Source organism: Euprymna scolopes, unplaced genomic scaffold (genome assembly GCF_053919585.1).
Source record: "Euprymna scolopes isolate OS-2025 unplaced genomic scaffold, ASM5391958v1 sca22, whole genome shotgun sequence".
In the NCBI taxonomy this organism is placed as follows: domain Eukaryota; kingdom Metazoa; phylum Mollusca; class Cephalopoda; order Sepiida; family Sepiolidae; genus Euprymna; species Euprymna scolopes.
The window spans coordinates 193772-206271 of record NW_027633236.1 but is presented as its reverse complement, the minus strand read 5'-3'; the positions used below and the strand labels follow the sequence as shown (position 1 = coordinate 206271).

Here is a 12500-nt window from a genome sequence, read left to right as displayed (position 1 = left end):
TTGGGCTTTTGATTCGATTCGATTCGATTCGCTTTCCTTTCACCTTTCATAACGGATCCGGCGCCTTTCGGGAAGACTTTCGCCCGCGTCTTAGGACCGACTGACCCGTGCTCGACCGCCGTTGGCACGGAACCCTTCTCCACTTCGGTCTTCGAAGGTCTCGTTCGAATATTTGCTACTACCACCGAGATCTGCACCCGCGGTCGGCTCCACCCGGGCTCGCGCCCTAGGCTTCCGTGCTCGCCGCGGCGCCCTCCTACTCGTCGCGGCATCGTTTCGGCGCGAAAGTTCATCGCTCCTCGCCGCGACGGTCCGGCATCGGTCCGTCGCTCCAGCGCCATCCATTTTCGGGGCCGGTCGATTCGGCAGGTGAGTTGTTACACACTCCTTAGCGGATTCCGACTTCCGTGGCCACCGTCCTGCTGTCTATATCGACCGACACCCTTTCGGGGATCTCATGGGCGTCGCGTTAGGCACCTTAGCCGGACGTTTGGTTCATCCCACAGCGCCAGTTCTGCTTACCAAAAGTGGCCCACTTGGCACTCGCATTCGAGGTGACCAACCGCCCAGCGAAGCGTGCTGGCGGCGGCGGCCGGATGGGTCGGCTCCGTCGTTCGGGAGAGTCGGCCCGTTCCACCCGTTCCGAGTTCGAGAGTAGGTCGAGGCCGTGAACGGCCCCGGGGCCTCCAATCGTTCGCTTTACCGGATGGAATTGCGACGATCGAGCGCCAGCTATCCTGAGGGAAACTTCGGAGGGAACCAGCTACTAGACGGCTCGATTGGTCTTTCGCCCCTACACCCGGTTCCGACGATCGATTTGCACGTCAGAGGCGCTTCGGACTTCCACCAGAGTTTCCTCTGGCTTCATCCCGACCGGGCGTGGATCGCCATCTTTCGGGTCCCTGGTCGCTCGCTACGCCAGAGTCGGCCGAGTCGTACTCGGAAAAAGGGGAAACCGACCCGGGGGTGATGCGCCCGCGCGCAGCGCCTAAACTCGACGACAAAATAGGACTAGTTCAAGCCGCGGGATCTCACCGATGGGCGGAAGGAGGATATGGAAGCTGGCGCCCGGCAATTCCCCTTTTTGGATGATGCGCCGGTCCCCTCTCGGGGAGGAGGGAAAAACAACCGCACGTCAGCCACGAGCCTTCCCTCTCCTATCTCTCTCGGGAAGAGAGAAAAAAGGAAAAGTTGCGGGCACCGCAGCAGCGACGGCGGAAGGCCGAAAACGCCGCGCCGGCGGGATCGGGCACGGCTCGGAGGCGGGTGAGGCGAGGAGAAGACGACGGCACGAGACCGACGACACCCCCCGACGACCCCCGGACGACTTTGCCACGACACCTCTCCCGATCGACGCCCTCCTACACGCTCTCTCGCTTTCGCTTCGCCTTCGGGGTTAGTCAGAGGTGGCCCCTACGACTCGCGAACGGCCAGGACTCCTCGGTCCGTGTTTCAAGACGGGTCGGGTGGGTTGCCGATGCACGTCGCTGACCCGGGGTGGCGGGCGGCTCGAGTAAAAAAGCGTCGCCGAGCGACCTCTCCGGAAACGGAAACGGGCGCGGGCGGGGTTGCCCCCGACAAGAACCCGAAACGTCGGCGAGGTGCGTGACGGCGAGGCCGCGCCAGTCCTATCCCGCCTCTCATCGCGCACGCGCCCGAGACGGTGGGCGCCTAAGGAGCGACACACAGAGTGCGTCGCCCGCACGCGACTTCCGGCGGGATCAAAACGGACCGGCTCGCCACGTGTAACGGATCGTGTCAGATTTCCTCCGTTCCCGGCAGAAAGGGGCAGTTACGTTCGCGGGCCCGACGGCCGGTGGCCCCCGACTTCACAAGGTGGGAAGACGGGGTTTTCAGGGTGATGAAACGCCTGCCGCCTACGGAAAAAACCCGCGTGTTCGACCTGCACGCCGGGAACGGGTCGCGACGACGGACCGGAGGGAAGTGCGTCCGGTGCCGGCCGCGCGGAGGTCGCGCCGAAGCGCCCGCGCCATGATTACGCCGAGCGATGATGAAGGGGACGGGTGCAGCGGAGTCGCGCGCGGAGGGAGCAGGAGGAAAGAAGAAGCGGCGGCGACGGATGCGGCGGGTTAGGGCCCGGCGGCAGCAGCGATCGAGAGGACGAGTCCCCTCCGTCGCAGCCAACCGACGCAGCCACCTACCGACGCCACGGTCGTCACCACGTTTCCCTTCCCGCTATCCACGCGGCCCGTCTCCTTCGTCGGCGACGCGGGCACAAAAGCTGGAACCGCGGGGAACGAGTCCCCCGCGGACACGACGAACGACGACCTGTGCCGCGACGGCCTCTCTTTCAAGAACACACATCGAGTTTGGGCTCGAGCCTAGGCAGCACCGGACTGAGTCCCCCGCGATCGCGGTGAGCGGTCCCACCCGTTTACCCCTGGGCGGTTTCACGTTCTCTGTGACTCTCTCTCCAAAGTTCTTTTCAACTTTCCCTCACGGTACTTGTCGACTATCGGACTCGTCCGGTATTTAGCCTTGGATGGAGCTTACCACCCGATTTGGGCTGCGTTCCCAAGCAACCCGACTCTCGGATCGAAGGCCGTCGCTCGCCGTCCGCACCGAATGGGGCCTGGCACCCGCCGCGGGCGGCCCCGATCGAGGGAACTCCGAACTATGCGAGACGAAAACGAACGGCTGCCTTCGACCCATGCGCCACACGTCCCGAAGCCTTTTACTTGCGACGGGATTCGGCGTTGGGCTTCTCCCGGTTCACTCGCCGTTACTAAGGGAATCCCGGTTGTTTCTTTTCCTCCGCTTAGCGATATGCTTAAGTTCAGCGGGTCGTCTCGTCCGAGCCGAGGGCGGCGGTTTTTAGTAGAGTGTGGTGTTTGGAGGAGAGGAATCTCGATCGGTACCCTCCGTGTGACGACGGCTGGCCGATATAGCGCCCGTCCGAACCGAAAATGAAGAAGCCAACAATTAAAAAAAAGCCTGGGTCCTCCCCATCCGACGTTGCCTACGACGCGGCCACCTTTTTACGGTGCGACGGCCGTGCTCGTCGCGCTGCTCGAGGCGTCGCTGAGAGACACCTTCATGAGGCAGAGAGCGAGACGAGCAGGCGGCGCTTACGTCGGCAGTCCGGTTAGGTCGGTGCTTTTTTTTGTTTTGTTCTCCCTTCGGCTGCTTTCGGACAGACTCCTCCTGCTCCTCCTCCACAGTGTTTCTTCACGCGGTCGAAAAGGGAAAAGACTCCGCGGTCTGCCAGCGGGAGACGAAGGAGGAGGCCGGAGAGGTTTTAAAAAAAAAAAGACATTGAAAGGAGTCAATTCTTTTTTTATTTTTCTTCCCCCTCGTCACTCGCTCCTGCGACGTCCCGGTTACCACCGTGCCGAGGACCGGGCGGGCACGGGGACGGCAAGATGTCGTTTCGTTAACGGAGAAAGACATGTAACGTTCCGCCTCTCGACCGGACGTGGCCCCGAGACAAGGGATCTCGGGGCCGCAATGTGCGTTCGAGGTGTCGATGTTCACTGAGTCCTGCAATTCGCATCAGTTCTCGCGGCTGGCCGCGCTCTTCATCGACGGACGAGCCGAGTGATCCCCGTCCAGGGTTCAGCACTTGGGTTTTTTTATATTAGTTTTTGTTTATATAGATTTAGTAGTGTGCGAGGAGGTCTGTGCGAGGAGGCGTGACGGCATTGCAATGTCGCGAGTAGTTTGTTTTTAGCTAGCGGCGGTGGCACAGCGGCTGCAAAAAAACAAAAACGATAAAGCGGCGACAAGGCAAAGAAGAAGGCGGCCATCACTTGCGGTGGGCGAAAAAACAAACAGGTGGTAAGACGCGGAAGCAAGCAAGAAGAGCTGGGGCTTTAAAAACCTCCGCGTCACCACAAATCTATCTCTCGCTCCGCCTTTTATAGGTTTGTTTGCGCGCATTCGAGGCGTTGACGCCGACAGACAGAGGAGGTAGGCCGGAAAACAACAAACCAGTCTCGAACGGGAAAACGGTAATGATCCTTCCGCAGGTTCACCTACGGAAACCTTGTTACGACTTTTACTTCCTCTAAACGATCGGGTTCGGTCGTCTTCTCCAGGCATCGAACGCCGAGGCGTAGATGCACGAGTGTCGTGACGGACACGTCGCGCACTGCCCGGCGGCGTCGTCGGCCAGATCCGAGGACCTCACCGGACCGTTCGATCGGTAGTAGCGACGGGCGGTGTGTACAAAGGGCAGGGACGTGATCGACGCGGGCTGTTGACCCGCGCCTACCGGGAATTCCTCGTTCACGGGGTTGGTTACAGGCCCAGATCCCTATCAAGGGAGGTGGTTCAGAGGTTTCCCAACCCTCTCGGGCCGGGGCGAAGTCCCCGCTGATACCTCCAGTGTAGCGCGCGTGCGGCCCCGGACATCTAAGGGCATCACAGACCTGTTATCGCTCCGCCTCGTGTGGCTTTCTGCCACCCGTCCCTCTAAGAAGTGCGTGAGAAAACCGACCCGGACCCGAGCGCCACGGAGGACGCCGAGCCCGCCGTAAAAATCACTGACATCGGCGCACTAGTTAGCAGGCCGGAGTCTCGTTCGTTATCGGAATCAACCAGACGGATCGCTCCACCAACTAAGAACGGCCATGCACCACCACCCACCGAATCGAGAAAGAGCTATCGATCTGTCAATCCTACCGGTGTCCGGACCGGGTGAGTTTTCCCGTGTTGAGTCAAATTAAGCCGCAGGCTCCACTCCTGGTGGTGCCCTTCCGTCAATTCCTTTAAGTTTCAGCTTTGCAACCATACTCCCCCCGGAACCGAACTCTGGTTTCCCGCAGGCTACCCGCCGGGTCATGGAAGCGAACGCCGGCGGATCGCCGGTCGGCATCGTTTACGGTCGGAACTACGACGGTATCTGATCGTCTTCGAACCTCCGACTTTCGCTCTTGATCGAGGAAAACGTGCTTGCCACACGCCATCGCTGCAGTTCGTCTTGCGACGATCCAAGAATTTCACCTCTAACGTCGCAATACGAGTGGCCCCGACCGCTCCCTTCGATCATTGCCTCGCCGTAGACGGAGACCGACAGACGTAGACGAGGCCCTCTTCCATCATTCCATGCTTATCGTATGCAAGCTTGAACAGCCCGCTCTGAGCACTCTAATTTTTTCAAAGTGAACGTACCGGCCGCCGCGGACACTCGGTTAAGAGCACCCTTGGAGGAGAAACCGCCGACCGCAACACGCGCGCAGACAAGACACGAAGCAGGGACTCGGAGCGGACCGGGGGGTTCAAAAAAAAAGAGGAACGCGCGGAAAGGGAGAGGGAGAGAAGCGCGGGGGTCAGAGTGCGGGGATGCGAATGAACGCACCCAAACACACACACGTAGCACCCCCCCGTTAGACTACTCCCGGAACCGAACCGACGACCACTTGTTTTTTTTTTCCCGGATCCCGATCACGACCTCCTCGTCCACCTCGCCGGCAGGACCGCGTGGCGGGTATGCTAGCGGTTGACACCGGCGGAAAGGGCCGGGAATGCGAACGGACGACCAAAGTCAACGACGGACGATGGCGCCGCCGCCCCGGGGCCGCTTGCGCGACCACGAACCCGAGTTCGGACTACGAGCTTTTTAACCGCAACAACTTTAATATACGCTACCGGAGCTGGAATTACCGCGGCTGCTGGCACCAGACTTGCCCTCCGGTTGGTCCTCGTTAACGGATTTGAAGTGTACTCATTCCGATCGCGGGGCCTCGACAGAGTCCCGCGTCGTTATTTTTCGTCACTACCTCCCCGTGCCGGGAGTGGGTAATTTGCGCGCCTGCTGCCTTCCTTGGATGTGGTAGCCGTTTCGCATGCTCCCTCTCCGGAATCGAACCCCGATTCCCCGTTACCCGTAGTAACCACGGTAGGCACTTAACCGACCGTCGACAGTTGATAGGGCGGACCCTCGAGAGACCCGTCGCCGGGCGTGAAAGCTCGTGCGATCGACCAGTGAGTTATCCAGAGTCACCAAAGCGGAGCGCGCCGCCCTATGAGCCCCGCCACCGAACGGACCCGCGAGCGGGAACGCCGACGACGGGAGGACGGAATGACGCGCATCGGTCTCAGTCTAATATGTAGCGCCGCGACCCGGAACGGCCGACGCGGGTGCCAGCGCGCGAGGCGTGGCGACGACGGCGCGCCGACCGATCGCGGCCTGTGTCACATGTATTAGCTCTAGAATTGCCACAGTTATCCATCGCCTCCGAGGAGGAATACGGTCCCGAGGATTAGGTCCGGTTCCTGAGCCATTCGCGGTTTCGCCCGTTCTAATGCGTGGCGTGAACTTACACTTGCATGGCTTAAGCTTTGAGACAAGCATATGACTACTGGCAGGATCAACCAGGTATCGTTGGAATTTGGGACTTTGTTTCGACAGAACGACAGACCGACCGACCGACCGACCGACATAAGACAGACAACTACAACGACGGGCACGTGTTTATTTATTTTTCGAGGGGGTTCGCCGTCAGAAGAAGCGCGCTGCCCGCGCTGATGGCCTCTTTTTTGTTTCTCCCCTGACTTGGACCGAGACCGAGACTCAAAGAACGAAAGCGACCAACGTCGACAACAACAACGACAACGGCACCCTTGACAGCGATACATACGACAAACGACAAGCAGCACGACGGCAGTGCACACGGACATCGAGGGTCAAGGTGCAGACTGAACTCGCCGAGGTCGTCGTCATCGTGGTCGCCATCGATTCCGTCTCGTCGTCGTCGTCGTCAACGTCCACGTCACAGCCGGCCGAGAAGAGAGAACAGACGACAGCGTCGACAACAACAACATCGACAACGGCACCCTTGACAGCGATACATACGACAAACGACAAACAGCACGACGGCAGTGCACACGGACATCGGAGGTCAAGGTGCAGACTGGAATCGTCGAGGTCGTCGTCATCGTGGTCGCCATCGATGCCGTCTCGTCGTCGTCGTCGTCGTCTTCGTCGTCGTCGTCGTCATCACGTACCAACCGACCGAGACGAGAGAGCAAGCAACAACGTCGACAACAACAACGACACGGCACCCTTGACAGCGATACATACGACAAACGACAAACAGCACGACGGCAGTGCACACGGACATCGGAGGTCAAGGGGCAGACTGAACTCGTCGAGGTCGTCGTCATCGTGGTCGCCATCGATGCCGTCTCGTCGTCGTCGTCGTCTCCGTCGTCGTCGTCGTCGTCGCCAACGTCAACGTCAACATCACAGCCGTCATCGGGGAGGAGCTGGACCAGGGCAGCGGCGGCGTAAATTTTCCCGTCACCTTCGTCGTCGCCTTCGTCGACCGACCGACCGACCGGCGTCGTGTTCGTGCTCGGAAAACCGAGGAGAGACAACGTGCACATGGCGCGTTCTCGCAAGCGGCTCCTCGGTCCGATTTTTTTGGGCGGCTTTTTCGAGCTTTTTTTTTTTTTTCTCACCCTTTCGTCCGTGCGACGGCGAACGTTAGGGGAAAAAAAAAAAAAAAAAAAAACGACAACAACGCGGCGGACCGGGCGAACAACATCGTCGACACACACGACATTGACGACCGGTCCCCCTTTTCACAATCGCATCGAGATAAAAACGAACGAGTCCGATTCGAGCACCGAGTCGCGAGCGGGAGGACTGTCGGTGCAAGTATCGATCACTGACGTGAGCGCTTCGCCGGACAGAGGATGGCTCATCCGGCAGCCGTGCAAATCGACGGTATGGGAAGAACGAACAAGAAGAGCAACGACTTGATCGGCGGCTTGGGAACTGCGGACGGTGAAAACGGGTTAATCGACTGCGACCACGACTGCTCGATCGATCTTCTTTGGCGCTAACAAAGGTGGAGGTGGCGCAAGAAGGGACTAGCGCTATCACCGTCCACGTATCAGAAGATGCGGCGGCAGACGTCGACGCTTATGCGTTGTCGGACGAGAAGTCGCTGCAGCACGTGTACCGCGAGCGGGACGTCCAAGGTTTTGCCAGACGGAAAGAAATCGGGTGTCAGCGAACGTTCACACGGCTGTGAGATCGGACGCTGACAGGAGTAGGAGGCGGCAGGCAGGCGGCGGTTACGGCGGCGGCGCCTGCTGCTGCTCATCCTCCTGTTTGCTGCGGCGACTTCCAGGACGGGAGAGCATCGAACAACGTACGTATGGTTACAAGGGGATCAGGATCTACATAGTGCATCCCCCGCGGCTATTTTTGTTTGTTTGTTCGCTCGTTCGTTAATTCGTTCGTTCGTTCGTTCGTTCGTTACAATGTACGTTTTTCCGTTCGACGGCGGCAGAGAGCGGCGGCGTTTCTCCCTAATCCGGAGGATTTATCGGTCGCACAGCGATGGGTCGTTCGGCCGATCATCGAAAGATTCGCAGGTAGTGGTTGAATGGCAGAACGGCAGCAACAACAGCGGCGGCTGAGAGCGGCGAACGCTGAGGCGGAAGCAGAAGCTGCAGCAAACGTATCGGCTAAACATGGTGGACATAGATATGGCTGACGACGCGGGTACCACGACGACTATGGAACCAGGAAAAGGAGCCGTTAGTTGTTCCAACATATCGTTCGACACGTCGAGCAGCCCTAGGTCCACGGAGAAGCACACACACGTACCACGTATTATAACCTAACGACGATGAGCGGGCGCACGGTTGGCAGGAACGAAGGCGGCGGATCAAAACAAGTTGGAGCGCGGCGACAGCGATAACGGTGACAGCCCTAGGCGGCGGAGATGCCACTTTCTGACGCCTTTGCGACAAGCCCGTAGAGACGTTCCGGACCACCACGAGGCAAAGAGTCGCTGCTCCGACGAACCGACACACCAAAGTGTGCTTCCTACCGAACATGTTTTATAAAACTTTCAAACTGGAAAACCCCAGAAATGGTGTTGGTATTCGTCCAGACCCACCTCCGACACCTGAAAATGGTGGTCAAAAAAAACGTCGATTATACGAAGCGACATTTCTGGTCGGCGATTTTCCAGTTTTACGCCTACTGCCACATGGGGATGTCGGTAGGCGTCGCAAAGTGCCTTCTCGACGCCTAGGCACACCAGGACTTTGTCATTTTTTTCCCCCTCGACATTCCTGGTCCGGTCTATTCCGATTTTACACCTACCGCCATGTGGGGGTGGCAGTAGGCGTCGAAAAGTGCCTTCTCGACCGCTAGCGACACCACTACTTTATCGAGCTCTGGAGGCCCGCACACCGACCCGGGGGCCGCGGAGTCGACCCCGGGGGCCTCCTGGCGTCGCCGCCGCTCACTTGGACGCCTTCCGCAACCTGTGGTCCCGCTCGGGGCCGCCGGGAGCCTCGCCGACCTGACCGGTGTCGGTAGGCGTCTGGAAGCGCCCGGCCGACCTGGACGAGGTCCCCCTGGCCCCCGGGGGACACCCCTTAGTTGGATGGGGGTGCTGTCCCGGGCACACATGCAACCCGCGGCCGCCTACCGACAGCCCCCTTCGCTCGATCGCTACTCCTTTCCAACATATGTCGGAGAAGCCGGGCGGTTGTGAAACCCCAGAAATGGTGTTGGTATTCGTCCAGACCCACCTCCGACACCTGAAAATGGTGGTCAAAAAAAACGTCGATTATACGAAGCGACATTTCTGGTCGGCGATTTTCCAGTTTTGCGCCTACCGCCATGTGGGGGTGGCAGTAGGCGTCGAAAAGTGCCTTCTCGACCGCTAGCGACACCACTACTTTATCGAGCTCTGGAGGCCCGCACACCGACCCGGGGGCCGCGGAGTCGACCCCGGGGGCCTCCTGGCGTCGCCGCCGCTCACTTGGACGCCTTCCGCAACCTGTGGTCCCGCTCGGGGCCGCCGGGAGCCTCGCCGACCTGACCGGTGGTGTCGGTAGGCGTCTGGAAGCGCCCGGCCGACCTGGACGAGGTCCCCCTGGCCCCGGGGACACCCCTTAGTTGGATGGGGGTGCTGTCCCGGGCACACATGCAACCCGCGGCCGCCTACCGACAGCCCCTTCGCTCGATCGCTACTCCTTTCCAACATATGTCGGAGAAGCCGGGCGGTTGTGAAACCCCAGAAATGGTGTTGGTATTCGTCCAGACCCACCTCCGACACCTGAAAATGGTGGTCAAAAAAAACGTCGATTATACGAAGCGACATTTCTGGTCAGGCGATTTTCCAGTTTTGCGCCTACGCCATGTGGGGGTGGCAGTAGGCGTCGAAAAGTGCCTTCTCGACCGCTAGCGACACCACTACTTTATCGAGCTCTGGAGGCCCGCACACCGACCCGGGGCCGCGGAGTCGACCCCGGGGCCTCCTGGCGTCGCCGCCGCTCACTTGGACGCCTTCCGCAACCTGTGGTCCCGCTCGGGGCCGCCGGGAGCCTCGCCGACCTGACCGGTGTCGGTAGGCGTCTGGAAGCGCCCGGCCGACCTGGACGAGGTCCCCCTGGCCCCCGGGGGACACCCCTTAGTTGGATGGGGGTGCTGTCCCGGGCACACATGCAACCCGCGGCCGCCTACCGACAGCCCCCTTCGCTCGATCGCTACTCCTTTCCAACATATGTCGGAGAAGCCGGGCGGTTGTGAAACCCCAGAAATGGTGTTGGTATTCGTCCAGACCCACCTCCGACACCTGAAAATGGTGGTCAAAAAAAACGTCGATTATACGAAGCGACATTTCTGGTCGGCGATTTTCCAGTTTTGCGCCTACCGCCATGTGGGGGTGGCAGTAGGCGTCGAAAAGTGCTTCTCGACCGCTAGCGACACCACTACTTTATCGAGCTCTGGAGGCCCGCACACCGACCCGGGGGCCGCGGAGTCGACCCCGGGGGCCTCCTGGCGTCGCCGCCGCTCACTTGGACGCCTTCCGCAACCTGTGGTCCCGCTCGGGGCCGCCGGGAGCCTCGCCGACCTGACCGGTGTCGGTAGGCGTCAGTCAAACTTGCTTAAGAGGCAAAGCCTCCTCACACCTTAAGAGAGTCACAGTTAGTCCCGCCGTTTACCCGTGGTCGTCGTCGGGGGTGCCGGTCGGTGTGTTTCGGCGTGTTTCTTTCTTACTTTAGCTCGCTCCTATAAGCTAACTCAGCAGCCCTGCTAAAATCAATTTATCATTATTTTCAATCTATCGAAAATCTTAATTTATTATTATTTTCCAACTATCGAAAATCTTAATAGAGTTGGGGTTTTTTGTTTGTTTTTTTTTTAAATTCCATTGTAACAACAGACAGCCAGCCAGCAGCATGTGGTGTCGGTAGGCGTCTGGAAGCGCTTGAGGAGGCAGAGGAGTTGGCAAGCTCGCTAAACTGCCCGCTGGTGTGGTGGTGTCGGTAGAGGCGTCTTGGAATATACCCGGTCGCTCGATCGACGACGACGACGGCTAGGTGGCCGAGGAGGAGGACTACCTACCTACCTACCTACCTACCTACCTAGCTAGCTAGCTAGCCGAATAGCCGTGGTAGTCGTCAGTCAAACTTGCTTAAGAGGCAAAGTCCCGCCGTTTACCCGTGGTCGTCGTCGGGGGTGCCGGTCGGTGTGTTTCGGCGTGTTTCTTTCTTACTTTAGCTCGCTCCTATAAGCTAACTCAGCAGCCCTGCTAAAATCAATTTATCATTATTTTCAATCTATCGAAAATCTTAATTTATTATTATTTTCCAACTATCGAAAATCTTAATAGAGTTGGGGTTTTTTGTTTGTTTTTTTTTTAAATTCCATTGTAACAACAGACAGCCAGCCAGCAGCATGTGGTGTCGGTAGGCGTCTGGAAGCGCTTGAGGAGGCAGAGGAGTTGGCAAGCTCGCTAAACTGCCCGCTGGTGTGGTGGTGTCGGTAGAGGCGTCTTGAATATACCCGGTCGCTCGATCGACGACGACGGCTAGGTGGCCGAGGAGGAGGACTACCTACCTACCTACCTAGCCGAATAGCCGTGGTAGTCGTCAGTCAAACTTGCTTAAGAGGCGGCAAAGTCCCGCCGTTTACCCGTGGTCGTCGTCGGGGGTGCCGGTCGGTGTGTTTCGGCGTGTTTCTTTCTTACTTTAGCTCGCTCCTATAAGCTAACTCAGCAGCCCTGCTAAAATCAATTTATCATTATTTTCAATCTATCGAAAATCTTAATTTATTATTATTTTCCAACTATCGAAAATCTTAATAGAGTTGGGGTTTTTTGTTTGTTTTTTTTTTAAAATTCCATTGTAACAACAGACAGCCAGCCAGCAGCATGTGGTGTCGGTAGGCGTCTGGAAGCGCTTGAGGAGGCAGAGGAGTTGGCAAGCTCGCTAAACTGCCCGCTGGTGTGGTGGTGTCGGTAGAGGCGTCTTGAATATACCCGGTCGCTCGATCGACGACGACGGCTAGGTGGCCGAGGAGGAGGACTACCTACCTACCTACCTAGCCGAATAGCCGTGGTAGTCGTCAGTCAAACTTGCTTAAGAGGCGGCAAAGTCCCGCCGTTTACCCGTGGTCGTCGTCGGGGGTGCCGGTCGGTGTGTTTCGGCGTGTTTCTTTCTTACTTTAGCTCGCTCCTATAAGCTAACTCAGCAGCCCTGCTAAAATCAATTTATCATTA

The 12500-nt window shown here is 58.6% G+C and overlaps 2 non-coding genes and 1 pseudogene across 2 annotated transcripts in view; all 3 read right to left on the bottom strand.

Moving 5' to 3' along the window:
- LOC145273887 (large subunit ribosomal RNA) overlaps positions 1 to 2828 on the bottom strand; it is a 5726-nt gene extending 2898 nt beyond the window's left edge. The window contains exon 1 of the ribosomal RNA XR_013866547.1: positions 1 to 2828. This exon is cut by the window's left edge and continues 2898 nt beyond it. This is a non-coding gene — a ribosomal RNA (large subunit ribosomal RNA).
- Positions 2829 to 3420: 592 nt separating this feature from the next.
- Positions 3421 to 3577, bottom strand: LOC145273903 (5.8S ribosomal RNA). Its single transcript, XR_013866556.1, has one exon. It is a non-coding gene; the product is annotated as a 5.8S ribosomal RNA (ribosomal RNA).
- Positions 3578 to 3972: 395 nt separating this feature from the next.
- Positions 3973 to 6343, bottom strand: LOC145273918 (small subunit ribosomal RNA; annotated as a pseudogene).
- Between the last annotated feature and the right edge of the window lie 6157 nt (positions 6344 to 12500).